Here is a 17,154-nt window from a genome sequence, read left to right as displayed (position 1 = left end):
AGACATGATGGAACTGTATAGAGATAGCAAAAGACCAGCCACATAAAAGTTGGACAGAGAGTTCGGGAGACAAATAGATTCTGTAGTGGAGTCAGAGTGGGCAATGAATATAATAAGAAGTGAATGAGGTGGGATGAGATTGATGGATTATAAAACATTACTAAACTGTGATTTCACTCATATTTCTTCAGTCTTAATGTCACATATCTAAATGATGGTCATTTGCATGTTAATTTTGAAGTTTCAAGGAAAGCCTATGTAAGTTATGCAAAGGCAGGTGAAGTATGAACAGTTTCTGAAAAGTGTAAAACTTTTTCCCCCACTCTAGCAGAAATAAAAAATGGCTGAACACGTGCTCAAACTTTCCAAAAATGATCAAGCATTCAGCTTACATCAAGCATGAGAGGGAAACAAAAGAAACTTTTGAGACATTACCAGCAGCTGAACAAAAGTTTTAAATGGAATGTCTATCTCACCTCTTGCTGTAGTAGAGCTAGTGTACTCTGTTAGTATATAGGTCAGTTTGTTAGCCTTGGATAGAATTTTGGGTTTGCCTTTTTGATACTCTTATACTAATATGTAATATGTGTAAACAAAGGACAAAGACACTGTGATGTTGCTTCTGCCCAGTCAGATGGATTTGTTGGTACAACGGGAATAGATAAGAGCAGTTAAAGTGTTACTCAGAGCACACTTTATGATTGCCTCAACCCCTATCTCAAAGCAAAAATCAAGCAACCAGCCCATAGAGGCAAAGGAGCTTGGGCGGGGTGGGTGGGGGTGGTAAAAAACACTAAAAGACTAAAGAAATGCCCATCCCTGATCGGAGCACAACCTTACTCCTTACCCCTCCCATGGAGTACAAAGAGGTGGGATGACGTCCCCAGACCCAGAATGGCACATGACCCTAAATTGTAAGGGGTGGGACTGTGGGCATGCATTGTAGGCATAATTATGCCTCCTGAAGAGGGGGGAAACGAGACACTAGGAAACAAGGCCTGCGGTACGAGAGTTATGGTACCAGAGTTATACCACATGTTTGCTGGAAACTAACCCAATAAACATTGCATTGTCTACACTTCGGACTTCTGGTCTTCTGGTTTCTGTCCGCCTGACAAGAACCTAACATACTGCTGAGCACCATATGCAATCATTGACAGCCATTGATTCTATAGATTATGTTAGACCAAACCTTCGAGCTTCCTGATCACCTGTGTCTCACCATCGCTTCAGAAAGAGGTAGGTATGACTCTAAGTAAGAATTTGGCCCACAATTATGAGGTTTCAAATCCTGCCAGGTGCTAAGCACACTTAACTCCCATTGACTTTAGTGGGAGTTGAACGAGTCAGTATCTCACAGTATCAGGCCCATACTGGATATTATAAATGTATTCTGCTTGGTCCATGAAGATGTACATTTTCTGATTTCTTTTCCATGCACTATGAATGGACACTGTTTATATTTTGAGGAAAAGGTCTATTCCGGACATAGTTAGATTGACTTTGTATGGAAATGCAGAGGTATTCAAAACATATTCCACACTTAATTGATAGTTGTTGGCTTGGCAGTATACCAGTCATAATATATATTAAGGAAATATATCAGAACACCCCATGGCAATGAAAACAAAGGTTTTCAGTTTCTCATTATACCCCTCAGCATGTCACAAGTCTTCTGACTAATGGAGCTCACTTGATATGCATATTTCCGACTTCATCACCTGAAATTCACTGAGGGCAATCACTATAGTATTTCTTCAGACAATATATCTACCTTAGTAATCGCAACATCAATCAACATCCAAAGTAACCATCCAAGTTCATTTTTGCTACTATTTCTGACCTTACTTCCAAAAGGCAGACTCTGTGGCCTATTAAGCACCACTAAGGTTTGCCAAGACAGTTTCTTCTTTTTCAGAATGCAAACTACTGTCTAGCTTTTATATTGTGATATTCTGAGAAATTGATCTATGAATGTGCTAGGTGGAAATAACATCCAGTTATATGATAGGATTTTTTTTTTCTTTTAAAGTAAAAGAATCCAGATTGACTAAGCAAGCAATCATATTATGGGTTGAAAGATTTCTGATCCTCTGAAGCCTACAGCACACTGGGCACTATTGTCTTTTCTTTTTCCTTTGTGCTCTCCTGTCTGTAGCTCTTTTTGTTTTATGTTAGTACAGCCTAGCCTCTGGGGTCCTAGTCCCATGTTTGGAACTCTTCGGCAGTATTTACTGCAATACTAAATTCGGGGTGTGGGGGGGGGGGGTTAGTGTAAATATAATATGATGTATTTCAAGTGGTCAAGAGACAGGTTATTTCATAGTTGGGAAAGAAATGAATTAACAGATATAAAGGCTTGTATCAGCTAGTCATAAGCAAACTAAGCTATTACTTGGTTCCAGGGGACCCCCTATTAATTATTAGTACATGTTGTGCATGTAGGGGGTCCCCAAATATTCTTGCTTAGGGCTCCCAATCAGCTAGCTCCAGAACTGGATTGTATCACAAAGTTATTTATTTAAAAGTCTGTACATTATTCCAAAGCAGAAATATTAGTTTGCAAAGGCAAAACTCAGTTTCTAACTCACAGAAGCAGTACATCAGAACTCTAGGAAAACATCTCCAAACTCTGAGCCACACAGTTTCTTTCTCTGTCAAAAACAGTGTTCTAGTTACTGAAGTTGGCCCGTTCTAAGCCAACTCATTTCTGTAGTTTGTTGGTGAGGTGGAGCTCAGAACATTGAAGTCAAAGAGCAAAACCAAACGGAACATTAGCTACATTTCTGACTGCACCATACTCACTCAAAGATAGTTTTAACAAGCTGCACTGATCAATTAAATATATACAGATGTATTGCCCAATGTAATCTACTGAAAAGAGTCATACGAAGTGTTAACAAGTTTCTATTGTTTACGAGACCAAAAAGAATTTCACAAATATTTTTGTTTCCATTTTCATCCATATTTTGTTTTTGATAAACTTTTCCAATTAGATGTATACACTTAGAATTAGTAGACAATAATCCTCAGGTCTGGCACATTATTAATCAATTTGTTCATATTTTCAAACAACTCTCTCCTGAACGATGAGTTAAAAATATAAAAACAATATAAACTATTCAGGAAATCAGTATTATTTCAGTTAGAAATTTGTCTTCATCTTCTTGTTATTTTTTTTTAAACAGGTTACTACTTTATAAATTCATGTGCATGATTTCCAAATACTTTTGATAACATTCAAAATCTAATACCAGAATGAAAGTTGATTTAATAAATATAAGTGGCCATATATTTCACTGGGAGTTGTACTTGCTTACACCAGAATATAATTTGGTCCATTAACTTCATATTTTAATATCCCTCAAGTTAAATAATGGCCTTGACTTCATGTTTGTAGATAGAATCTACCACTTGATATTCATCTCCACAGGATTCAATATCTGCCTATAACTTATTTCTTGTGGACATCAAACAGCAATGATATCTTCTACTTCAGCAATATAATGCAGAGGTCTTGTATATCAAATCATATATAATGTCACCATATAGAGTTCTTTATATCTCAACAAGATATCAATGCTGTGGTTATTTAATTGTTGCTAAGAAAAACAACAACAACAACAAACCACTTCAGCAGCCTTAACTTTACAGAGCACAGCTTTACATTTGCAGAATTTTAAATAAATAAATAGTTTACATTTGTATATTCTTAATACTTTCTCTATCTACTTTAAATCTAATATGAAATGAGAGATTCTACATAAAGGAATCATCATAATTAACTAGCCAAGAAGCATGCCTCACTTCACTTTCCTTATACTGTTATCAATGTCACTATCAGCTCTCTGCACATGGACACTATTATTGCATCTATCACACAATTAAATTAAATCTTTTCAGCAACATCTGGCTCCTAGAAGGAAAATATGAATAATTTTGCCAGCTTTGCCAGCTAAATTCTAATTATGATGTAATGGAGGACATCAGCATGTGGCGGACTTGGTGATTAACCTAGGGCAGCTGAGAAATAGGTCTAGTGAGATGAGCAAGGCACTTGGATCAGCTCAATTAATTATCTTTTTTTGTAAGGCTCTTAAATACAGCAATGACCTTGTGATGGGTAACAGTAAGTTACACTTGAACCCATTTAGGAAGTCAGACATCTCTCAGTACATTACAGGAGCTAAATGCTTATATTTTTAAATTCAGTATTACGAAAAACATATATTATATGTACATCTGCTTGTCCTTACTTTACAAACTAATATATGTATCTGCTCTCTCTCTCTCTCTCCCCATCTCTCAGTGTATTTAGACATTTTCCCCTTGTATGGGCTGCTGTACTAGATAAGCTTCTATTTCCATATACTAGAGAGCCATGGAAGTAAGTAATGTGGGTCTAATGTTAAGGAAAGGGGAAGAAGAATAAGATTCCCAAAGGATATTCCCAGCCCTCAGTCACTGACTCACCCTGTAACTATGGGCAGGTCACAAACATCTGCGCCTCAGTTTATGCATTTGTAAAATAGATTTAATTGTAGTGTCCTACCTTCCTGAGGTTCTGAGATTTGATTAAATTTATATTGGGAAAGCACTTACAGATTCCTGCATGGAATGCTCAATGCACACCCAAGCAATTATTCCTATGCAGCCATAAGGCTAGATTCAGTTATATGCTCTGGCTGTTTGCACCATACCAACAGCTCAAAACAGCTGCGGTGAGGCATGCCTGTGGACGGTCAACATCAGCAAAATGTCTCGTGGCCCACAATCAGATTATCCTGATGGGGCCACATGCAGCTCGTGGGCCAGTTGCAAAGCCTTTATGGTCAAGTATGTTTCTGCCCGTTACCAGAGGTAACTGTACTGAAATTGTCAAGCTGCGAGTACAACGTTGCTCTTTTCTTTTAAGACTGGGTTGAAAGTTATGATCAAAATGAAAGTAAAGAGCAATATAATAAAATGAGCAAAATAAATAATTTAGCCCATTACCTGTGTAGGGAAGGAATTTCTCAAAATATCACATTTTGTTAGTTTAGGAATCTGGTCTCATGAAAATATATCCTGAATCTTAATGTAAAAATGTGATCAACCAAATTTTAAGAAGAGGGTGCTAATTTGGGTGTCTCTTTTTTTTTTCTTTTATTATTGTAAATAAGAAGAGCAGATAAAGCAGCTAATCTGAGTCTGATATTTCAGCTCAAAGAGAAAAAAAAACATTGCAAGAAGTTTGCTGTAAAGAGTCTCTGGGAAAACAACAACTAATTTCCTTTTTCACAGTTCCTGCCAGCTGTGCAACTAAAAACAGACATGCAAATTAATATGCAATTTTAGTTGGGAAAGGCACAGCTTGAATTTGTGGAGAACCTCTTACACTTTTGTCTTATCAGCAATATGCTTTTCTGTTTTGCGATCACAAGTTTTTTCCTCTGTCTCATTTTTAGTGAAAAGGCCTGCTGTTTTCTTCTCATACAGAGCAAGTGTTATGTCCCCCTAGGCTACAATATTAAACATACTGACACACGCTTGTTTTAGTTCCCTTGACGGTGCTTTAGACTGAAATGGGTTTATTGGGTTTCCGCCAAGCTTTACCAGCGTACTGCCTTTGAGCTTTTTGCACATACAGTATAATTAACATCTAAATTTTTTAAAGACCAAGGAACAGGCCAAAAGCTGATTTTTTAAAAAATAATAAAGCATTGTTTAAGATTTAATGAAACAGAAGCACCAGTGTCAACATTTCTATTTTAAATGAACTTTGTTGTTTCTTGACACCTTAAATGACTGCTTCTTGGAGCAGCTAGTCCCGGAACCCACAAGAGGAGAGGCAATTCTTGATTTAGTCCTAAGTGGAACACAGGATCTGGTCCAAGAGATGAATATAGGTGGACCGCTTGGTAATAGTGACCACAATATAATAAAATTTAACATTCCTGTGGTGGGGAAAACAACACAGCAGCCCAACACTGTAGAATTTAAGTTCAGAAAGGGGGACTACACAAAAATGAGTTGGTTAGTTAAACAGAAATTAAAATGTACAGCACCAAAAGGGAAATCCCTGCAAGCTGCATGGAAACTTTTTAAAGACACCATAATAGAGGTTCAACTGAACTGTATACCCCAAATTAAAAAACATAGTAAGAGAATAAAAAAAAAAGTGCCACTGTGGCTAAACAACAAAGTAAAAGAAGCAGTGAGGGGCAAAAAGGCATCTTTTAAAAAGTGGAAGTTAAATCCTTGTGAGGAAAATAAAAAGGAGTATAAACTCTGGCAAATGAAGTGTAAAAAATATAATTAGAAAAGCCAAAAATGAATTTGAAGAACATCTAGCCAAAGACTCAAAAAGTAATATTAAAAAAAATTAAGTACATCAGAAGCAGGAAGCCTGCTAAACAACCAGTGGGGCAACTAGACGTTCAAGATGCTAAAGGAAAACTCAAGGATGATAAGGCCATTGTGAAGAAACTAAATAAATTCTTTGCATTGGTCTTCACTGCTGAGGATGAGGGAGATTCCCAAACCTGAGCCATTCTTTTTAGGTAACAAATCTGAGGAACTGTCCCAGATTGAGGTGTCATTAGAGGAGGATTTGGAACAAATAGATCAACTAAACAGTAATAAGTCAAGAGGACCAGATGGTATTCACCCAAGAGTTCTGAAGGAACCGAAATGTGAAATTGCAGAACTACTAACTGTAGTCTGATACTTATCATTTAAATCAGCTTCTGTACCAAATAACCGGAGGATAACTAATGTGACGCCAATTTTTAAAAAGGGCCCCAGAGGTGACCCTGGCAATTAGAGGCCGGTAAGCCTGACTTCAGTACTGGGCAAACTGGTTAAAACTACAGTCAAGAACAAAAATGTCAGACATATAGATGAACATAAGTTGTTGGGGAAGAGTCAACATGGTTTTAGTAAAGGGAAATCATGCCTCACCAATCTACTAGAATTCTCTGAGGGGGTCAACAAGCATTTGGACACGGGAGATCCAGTGGATCCAGTGTAGTTTGATTTTCAGAAAGCCCTTGACAAGGTCCCTCACCAAAGGCTCTTAAGCAAAGTAAGCTGTCATGGGATAATAGGGAAAGTCCTCTTATGGATTGGTAACTGGTTAAAAGATAGGGGGGATGGAATAAATGGTCTATTTTCAGAATGTACAGAGGTAAATAATAGTGTCACCCAGCGGTCTGTACTGAGCCCAGTCCTAGTTAACATATTCATAAATCATCTGGAAAAAACGGTAAACAGTGAGTTGGCAAAATTTGCGGATGATACAAAATTAAGTCCCAGGCAGACTGCAAAGATCTCTCAAAACTGGGTGACTAAGCTCCAAAATGGCAGATGAAATTCAATGTTGATAAATGCAAAGTAATGCACATTGGAAAACATAAACCCAACTATACATATAAAATGGCGGGGTCTAAATTAACTGTTAGAATTCAAGGAAGAGATCTTGGAGTCATTCTGGATAGTTATCTGAAAACATCACTCAATGTGCAGCAGCAGTCAAAAAAGTGAACAGAATGTTGGGAATCATTACAAAAGGGATAGATAATAAGACCGAAAATATCATATTGCCTATATAAAATCCATGGTATGCCCACATCTTGAATACTGCATGCAGATGTGGTTGCCCCATCTCAAAAAAGATATATTGGAATTGGAAAAGGTTCAGAAAAGGGCAACAAAAAATGATTAGGGGTATGGAATGGCTTCCGTATCAGGAGAGATTAATATGGGGGGCTTTTCACCTTTGAAAAGAGTGATAGTTCAAAAGTTGAAGTTAGGTGGTTTTATTATATTATTATTTCTTATTCATATATTTATTTTCAAAATGGCCCGGGGGTCCTAACATGCAAATAGACTAGGCATGGCACACTTTCTGTCCTCAAGAGTTTAAAACCTATTTTTATACATGACACAATGAGTGGCAATAACAGAAAAACTTGGGCCTCTGGGTTACAAGTAATATCTACATATTATTAAATGTTAAATTATTGTAGTTTCCCGAGACCCCTGATCACAATCAGTGCCCTTTTGAGCTAGGTGCTACGCAAACAGGGATAGCTGTGTTCCCTTACCCCAAATAACATATAATTTAAGACTTAGAGTAACTCGTAAAACACAAAACAGTTACAGGACAAGTTTACAGCTAGACTTCCATTCTCAGCCATAGGACACAAAACTGCATATCCTCAGACATGGACATGCATATACCCACACACAGACAGACATGAAAATTCCTAAACTTCCTCTCCTAAAAGTAGTGGAATTTGCACCTTCCAAACCCACTTGTCCAAGTGGCTCTTGCAGATATCAGTGTTAGAATTTTTCAAGTATGCACACTGGTGTTTAAAGATGAAATACAATGTAATCGCCGTGTGCACAAAATGTACATACAAGAAGAGGCCAAGGGGTTTACTACTTCCAACAATAGGCAACTAATGGATAATAAATAAAGAACAACTTAGATTCCTAAGAAATGGATAGTAAAAATCCCTCAAGTCATTATGCTCTGACTATGATGATCTTCAGAATAAATCCAGTAGTCATCATTACATTCTCAAGATTTAGTAAGTCACTCCCCATGGTATCTGATCTATCTCAGTATAGGGCTTTAGCGAAGTATCTCAGGCAATCCAGTGAAGTAACTTGGAAAGTGTTGACTATTTATTAATGACCACTGTAACTACTCCTATCATGGTATTCCCTTGAAACCAAGGTGTCACAAGACTGGTTTGTATGTAAAAGTTTCCTTGGTGATGTCTGCATTGAGATCTAATGTTAGAGGCCCCTTTTGTGAATATGCAGGGTGCATTCAGAATAGTAGCACTAAGCTCTGGAATAAGAGTGCTGCTGGCAGTTGCTAAAAAAACAAAAGAACATCTCAATTCTTCCTCTTCCTTTCCAGGCTTTGAGCTCTACTGAAGTAAAGGATTAATGACAGAGCTATGGTGTCAGGGTAGTGCAGTGGCAATTCATACTGGGAGTGAGGAGTGTTATCTCCACGGCAGACAATTATAGCCTCTGCTTTATAAATCCCCCTTCTTCTGGTTTCCTCCTTTATTCATTCCTAAATCACCCTGTCACTTGCTACTGATTTCTCCCTGTATTCTGCTGCTGTCTTCCTAATCGCTCATCACTGCTGTTGGCTCCCTCCAGTATTTTTCCCCTTACATTGTTCCTGGCTCCCACATTGCCTCATCTTTGACTGCTTTACTCACTTCTAGAAACTGCCGCCTCCAGGATCCAATGTGTAGTGCTGCAGTCCCAGGAGAAGTGCAGTTTAATACAAATCAAGATGCAACACTTGCTGGAGCCTCTGCTACATATTAGGGGAAATTTTTAACAACAAAAGAAATTTAGCAGTGCAAGGCTAACAGGAGAAGTTCCTCCAGTTACAAAACCATCCCCTAGGTTTGAGGAAGACATTTCCCTCATGAGGTGCTATTGTATCTTTTGGTACATAATGGTGGTTTGTGGTTAGTTTCTGCCTCAGGCAAAGTCTTTTGTACAACTTCCATTCACTTCAATGGGAATTGGATGAGGCCCTTCATTTAAAAATTGCCCCTTTTTGCCAACAAAATTACATGGACAACTGACTATGGCAATTCCTGAGTTTCTAATGAAATAGCAAGTGGTTTGATACTTATATTATCTTTATTACATTTTTCCATTGTAGTAACACAGTGATCCCCACCAGAAACAGTGTCCCAGCATGGTACATACTGTACAGATACATAGAAGGTATGATCCCCGATTTGAAGTGCAAATGCTCTAAAGTCCCAAGCCTGTAAACATTTATGCATGTCTTCACTTTAACTGCCATGAATAGAACCACTTAAAAAAAAAATCAATGGAACTATTCATAGTAGTACAGTTAAGCGTGTGCATAAAATGTTTTCAGTATCAGGCTTAATTGAAGATGAGAGGCTGCCAGAGAACGTGAAAAAAACAATGGGAAGGATAAAAGGAGCTGGAAGCAGTAATAAGATTACACCAGTCCACCGACTGCCTTTGAGCACAACTTGCTTGTGCAGAATTATTTAAAAGCCTTTTTTAAGATCCAAAAGTAGCTGTCATTGATTGGGTGTTTTTTTTTTCCAGGGGTCATAATACAAGTGAACCTTAAGAGAGGATAAAAAAGAGAGGGTTGTGGTCTTAGAGATTAGTACATACATTCCAAGCAGATAGTACAAGAGGAATGAAGACGGTTGTGCAACCGATGCACAAACATGTGATTGAGACTGGTAGAACAGATACAATAGGTGACAAACTGATGAATAGGGAGAGGTAGAGCTGTGAACAGCCTTGAATATGGGGATAAGGAACTATAACATGATGTGGTGGAAGACATGAGATCAGTGGAAAACCCCAAAGAGGGGGTTGCGATAACATGGACAGAGTGACAGGCCAGGAAGATACTCTTAGCAGCTGTATTTTGTATGTATGGAAAGGGGAGTGGCATGACTGGCAGAGAGATCAGAGAAGATCACACTATGGTAATCAGAATGTGTGATGTACAGGGCCTGGAAGAAAGCTTTCGTACTGTTGATAGGAAACAAAGATTGGATTTGAGAAGTGGTATAGAAAAAAATAGCAGAATTTGGCCAGGGCACAGTTGGTTGTGGGTGTTGCTTATTCCTTTGCCTTCTAACAGGATGGTTTGGCTTTAGTGGCATTTTGTGTTGTTATCTAAAGTCATGTGAAAGTTGGCCAATTAGCCAATCCTAATGCTTGTGACCATGCTCAGCAGCCTGCAAGATTCCCAAGGTTTCGTTGTGTTCAATTCGTATTTGTAATATTCTTTTTCAAAATGTTACACTTATACTTTGGATTAGACTGGAACAGCTAATCTCCTGAGTGTATGTTTTTGTTTATAGCAAGGAATTCTGTACCTTGCAAAACTTTTATTTGATTAAATAATCTGTAACAAGCAGCAATACAAAGTACCATATGAATATTTTATATTTTAAACCTTTAGTCAATTCAATTCTCTCTTCCTAATTTGGAAAATTATTTGGAACGTTTTCAGATTGATTTGCTTTTATTGATTTTTGCATTTTTTTTATCATATTTGGGATATACTTTAATCAGTTCCCTCAAACAGACAGGGTTCTTGTTTTTTTTTTTAAACTAACTCTTCCCATATACCATACACCATCCAAACTTATAATTAAAACAGAACCCTCTTTTTGAATGTTAATTGAATTACTATGAAGTATAATGTTTCCAGACAGACAAAATATCTAGAATAATATCAGTCAGCTTGCTGTACATTTTTTATAAGCTTTTCAATAAAACCTTTTAAATTCAAGACAAAAAGCCTTACATTTATTTCACATTGCTGACTAACAAGCTACAGTACTGTTTGCCTTTGTATCAAATGAAGTTAATATTAAGTGCTATATTTTATACACATTTGACTTGTGGTGAACTGAAGACCTTAGGTGAGTTCTCTGATAAAAACTAAATGGAAAAATAACATTCAGTAGTAATTTTCATCTATGTCAATTAATTGCAATGAGGATTATTTTGTATTTTTTATACAAGTGTTAAAAGTACAAAAAAAAAAAAGAATAAATTCATAGAAAATGGATTGAGAAAAATAGATTAATATAGCTAGAAACCCTTTCAAAATATGAAATCCTATAAAAAGGTACTGGAGGCTGACATTTTTCTATTTTGTGAGCCAAATGAATAAGGTAAGAGGTATCCATAGCAGCTTTATTTTGTTTGTTTTGTTTTTTTTTAAAGTTTCAGTATGTTTTGCCTTCACTTGGGGGTCATTTTACAAAGTGTGTATAGGAGGGCTAGACATGAGTTCACCATCATATGAACAAAGACATGATTCAGCAACAAATCTTCCATAGCAGACTTCTCATTCAGACTTTGCTGAAGCTTCAAGTTTCAGAACTGTGAGAATATGCTATCTCAGAATTAAATAAGAAGGAAAACACAACACATATAGTACTTACCAGCATGAACAAAATCAGGAACACTTTGCAGCTGCCAGTTCCAAAATGGCTATTTTAAGCCTGCAACTGCCAAATTTAAAGGGCTAGCCCCAGAAAGGAATCATAGGGGAAAGTCCATATAATGGGCAACCTTGTGCGTGAGAGAGTTAAGAGGGGCCTGAACAGTAGTCCTGGGGCAGAGACGCATTGCACTTGTTCCTGAATAGAGGAATGGCATGCTTGTTGCTGAACTAAATCACTAATTTGTGATTTCCGGTGCCTTGATTTTTCAAAACTTAAACTTCAATTAATATTAGCTTATATATTCTATAATGGTAATATTTATGCATTAAAATATTAAAGGCTACATTGTGGTTCTGAGATACAAAGTTATATTGAAGGTGATGCAGAGTCACATAACCACGATATGAATTTTAGAGAGGGTGGGAAGAAATGTTTGTTAACAAACCATCATTTATTCCTGGGGGGTTATGTGGTTACTAGTATTACAAGCAGAAGAGCTGCTGCTTCTTTGTTGGGAAAACTGAAGCATTAAAAGCCAAGGCTGTACTTAGCATCTGTACTCATCTGTCAATGTTTCCCCAGAAATTCCTCAACCAAGCAGTGAGGAAAGCTAGTTGAAAAATGTTCAAGAAAAATCTTAGTCAACAGGGAGTTTTTATTTTTTTTTTTCAGAAAAACAACAACACTCTATAAACTGCCTCCCCCTACCCCCAAAGCAACAAAATTACATGGGGGGGGGAGAAAACTGATAAAACTTTGCATTTTTTCATTGAAAATATTTACATTTCCAATCTGCTCAAATGTTAAGTTAAGAAACCGAGTAACCCTGGTAATTGAAAAGAATCTGGAAGATCTATTTGTTCTATGAAGCACTTAACTACATATTGTCTTTTGAATCAACTCATGTCTTTAGAATGTACTGACTTTTGGGCAGAGATTCATTATTTATTTGTAACAAGTTATATATTGAGCCCTAGGTACATATAAGATGTATTAATATTTACAATCCTAGAAAAAAGAACCTTGAAAACCTGGAGATTTGTGTGACAACAAGGATGGTCCAGAGATTAGGGTGCTGACCTTAGACTTTGGTCCCTGCTCTGTCACAGACTTCCTAGGTGACCTCAGGTAAGTCATTTAGGCCCAGCGGTTTAAAAGGTGGCATTTAGATATTGCTCTCCTCAGTGTTGCAAGGCTTAAGAGATTAAGACTGCATTGAAAGTCAGTAGAATTTAGGCTCCTAAATCAGATGGAAGTTAGATGTCCACATCACTTAATCTTGTAATAGCAAACAGAGCAATTCATAAATATCTTTACAGTGTGAGCCTTAGTCCCCCTGTATCTCAGCTCCTTGTATGTAAAATGTGGAGAATACTTCTCTACCTCACCAGGGTATGGTGAGGATAAATAAGATTCATAGACTCTCAGAAACTATGGTCTTGGGGAGCATATACAGACATAAGATAGAAGACTTAATTTCCTAACCTAACTAACAATTTATAGCTTTTGCATTGCAATTTGATTAATGACAGATATTCTGAAAATGCAGTGGAAGATGTTAACTGTAGTTAACTGTTTCTTTAGAGTAAAGAAAGAATAGGTGTTTAGACATTGAATGCACTACTGTTCATCTTGCCCACATCTGATGAATCTACAGGATTCTTTTATCAAGTGTGTCATCTACATTTTGATTAGCTTGGATGAAATTTCAAGGGTTGTCAATTTTCAGATTTCAGAACACAAGATGTGGTTAAACCCAATGGCACAGCATCACATACTTAGATACAATATAGGCATTTTTATGACGAGTATAGCATTGGCCACCATGGAAGAAGGACATTGAACTAGATTAATATTAACTGCCCCAAACCTTCATTAATGCAGAAGTAAAGTTGCCCAGTGATGACTGGTGCTCTTCTAGTCTCTTTATCTAATCTGTTCTTAAACACCTGTCAGGGATGTTCTAGATAACACTTAGTCCTGCTTCAGTGCAGGGAACTGGACTAGAAGGCCTACTGAGAGCTGTTCCAGTCCTACATTTTTATTATAAGTTTTATGTTATGATAATGTGTCCCTTATAACTTTAACAGTCCTCTGCACCATTTTGAGAACCTCTTTCCAGTAACATGTTAGCACCCAGATCTACACTTGGCTCTGGAGAAGCCAACCCTGGCCTCCACCTGTACCCCCTGATTTCAACAAGACTTTGTCAATGTGCAGAGCACACCTGTTTAGAGTTGCTTTCCCCATTTGAGGCAAGGAGTTACTTTAACTTTTGAAAACACAGCATAATTCCCAAATATTGCTAATAGTATAAACAAAATGTCACATTTATGCAGACCACATGTTGTGCTTCTTAGCTGCATTATTTACACCAGATTGTGCAACTGTTCCTGTCTTGCATTTAATACCATTCAAGTAATCCAACTTCATTTCTCTCCACAGCTTTTTGTTTCCATTGCTCTACAGTGGATCAAATGCTTCAGTTAATTTTTCCAAGATTTCTAAAGAATATTTTTTGAATCAGTGTCTCTTTCTTCCTCCCTCCCCTACCCCATTTGTGTAGGTGAAATTAACAAACCCAAGCACTCCATTTTGCGATAAGAAATTGGAGTACCACAAATTGGAGCCCTTGCAAATCTTTCCTTAGCAGTAGTTTTAGCTTCCTAATATAATGATTTCATCTGTCTGAGCATATAGAAAAATTAACTTGTTTCAGGGGAATCTGAGAAAAAAAATGAATAAATATTAGTTTCTATTACCATCATAGCACCTAGGAGCCATAGCTATGGAGAAGGATTGCATTGTGCTAGGCATTGTACAAACGCAGAATAAAAAAAGTGTGTCCTGGCCTCAAAGAATTTGCAAACTAAGCATGAGAAAAAAAGACCCCATATGGATACAGGAGTACAATGAAATAGGATTGGTCATCATAATAGGCAGTGGTTTCAGCACTCTATTTCCATAGAAACTACTGTACAGTGTTAAATAAAAAGGTGCAAACAAAATATGCTATGTAAAGATCTCAGGAAACTGACCATTCATTTACCACCAAGCTCAAATCACTACCATTCAGTATGCCTCTCACGTATGCTAGATGAGGGTCAACTGGTTCGGCAGATATTTTCCTCCTATTGTCTTACTGCAATGCTTGGGATATAGAAGTATAACCTGCATTCAATCAGGTGCAATGTTTGAATCCCTCAGTGAAAATAGTCAAAGCCAAGAGAGCCATAACAAGAAAAGATGGATACAAAATATTAACGTTAGTTTTAGGTACCTACTGATTTGCTCAGGACAATTGTGTAGATTGAATGGAATTGGTAAGTGATGCTGAATAGCATGTCATTTTGTTTCTCCAAAGCCATTTCTGTGTTACATAATTTGGATTAAGATAATTCACAAAAGTCATGTAAATAAGTCTATGGAGCAGTGTTCATTAGCATTTAGACTTAGGCTGCTCTTGTAGTTTACTTGCATAACTGTCAATGTTACGCGAGTATACACATACAGTAGTAAAAAGAAAAGGAGTACTTGTGGCACCTTAGAGACTAACCAATTTATTTGAGCATGAGCTTTCGTGAGCTACAGCTCACTTCATCGGATGCATACCGTGGAAACTGCAGCAGACATTATATACACACAGAGATCATGAAACAATACCTCCTCCCACCCCACTGTCCTGCTGGTAATAGCTTATCTAAAGTGATCATCAAGTGATCATCAAACTCCAGGAGAGTGAGTTTGTGTGTGGGGGGTGGAGGGTGAGAAAACCTGGATTTGTGCTGGAAATGGCCCAACTTGATGATCACTTTAGATAAGCTATTACCAGCAGGACAGTGGGGTGGGAGGAGGTATTGTTTCATGATCTCTGTGTGTATATAATGTCTGCTGCAGTTTCCACGGTATGCATCCGATGAAGTGAGCTGTAGCTCACGAAAGCTCATGCTCAAATAAATTGGTTAGTCTCTAAGGTGCCACAAGTACTCCTTTTCTTTTTGCGAATACAGACTAACACGGCTGTTACTCTGAAACATACAGTAGTAGTACAGTAATACTTTGGGGTTCATAAAAATCAAAGTAACGGAAACACTTTCTAATCTGAATTGCTTTCCTGAATCTCCATCCTGAGAGTGAAGTATTGCACATTCTTAACTCCTGAATTTAAAAAGGTTTCAAATACCCCCTGTGAATGCGAAAGACACACATACCCCATCATGCCCGGTGGACAGAGTCCACTGCAGCAGGCCCGCTCAGCAGTCAAGTAGGGAACTCAGGCCCTCCCACTCCACCAAGTTCCAAGTGACCCTCTTAAGCACAATAAGGATGGAGCTCACTACCTGAGATCTAGCTGACACCCTCCCCTGGGTTTCTTCCTACTGTTCTGTCCCTCCTTGGGGTGCATTATGGCTTATGGTTATCCCTTGCTACCTAGTCCATGGGCCTCTGCCAGCTAGAGAATCCCAGCTTCAGGCAGCAGCCCTCCTGGAGATGCACCCTCCTAGTATAGTCCCTCAATAACTGTAAGTACAGGTCTGCCACCCTCCCCCAACCATCTGGCTATTCTGAAGAGCTTCCCTTTTCAGTCCCTCCAACAGGAACATGACCAGCAGGCCTAAGGGAGTAATGCTTCCCAGGCCCAGAGTTCTTGCTCTGTCTTTCTAGTGTGGTGTTTATCCACCCATCACACTCCCAAAGAAAGTCATAACAGTTAATATGTGACACATTTGTGACTTTTGAAGATAAGATGACAGTCTCTTTCGTGAGAGGTGTGTGGACACCACACAGAATAGTAGGGAAAGAGCTATGTTCTCTATGAAGAGAGAAGAAACCACAAACTTGTCCCATTGCAAGGATTATCAGGAATTGCAGCTTTGAAAAGCAGGTGGTAGGTATTGTACTATGAGGAACCTAGGAGGCAAGCTCCTGGCCAGCTGACTTTCTCTCTCTACGTGGGTTGACTAGGCTGGACTGAACAAGGGGACTCTTTTGGGAAAGAAGAACGGTTGGCTGCAGAAAGCTCATTAGAGTTCCTTGGTAATACCTGGCTGTAAGGAGAACTTAAATATATTTATCCTGATTGTATGTTTTTCTTGTTTTAGTTGTACTTAGCAATATGATTTGTGCAAATACCAAGAAAATGTTATTTACCTAGCAGCAGTGCCAA

This window comes from Eretmochelys imbricata, chromosome 1 (genome assembly GCF_965152235.1).
Source record: "Eretmochelys imbricata isolate rEreImb1 chromosome 1, rEreImb1.hap1, whole genome shotgun sequence".
Lineage (NCBI taxonomy): Eukaryota > Metazoa > Chordata > Testudines > Cheloniidae > Eretmochelys > Eretmochelys imbricata.
Note: the sequence above shows the minus strand (reverse complement) of the source record.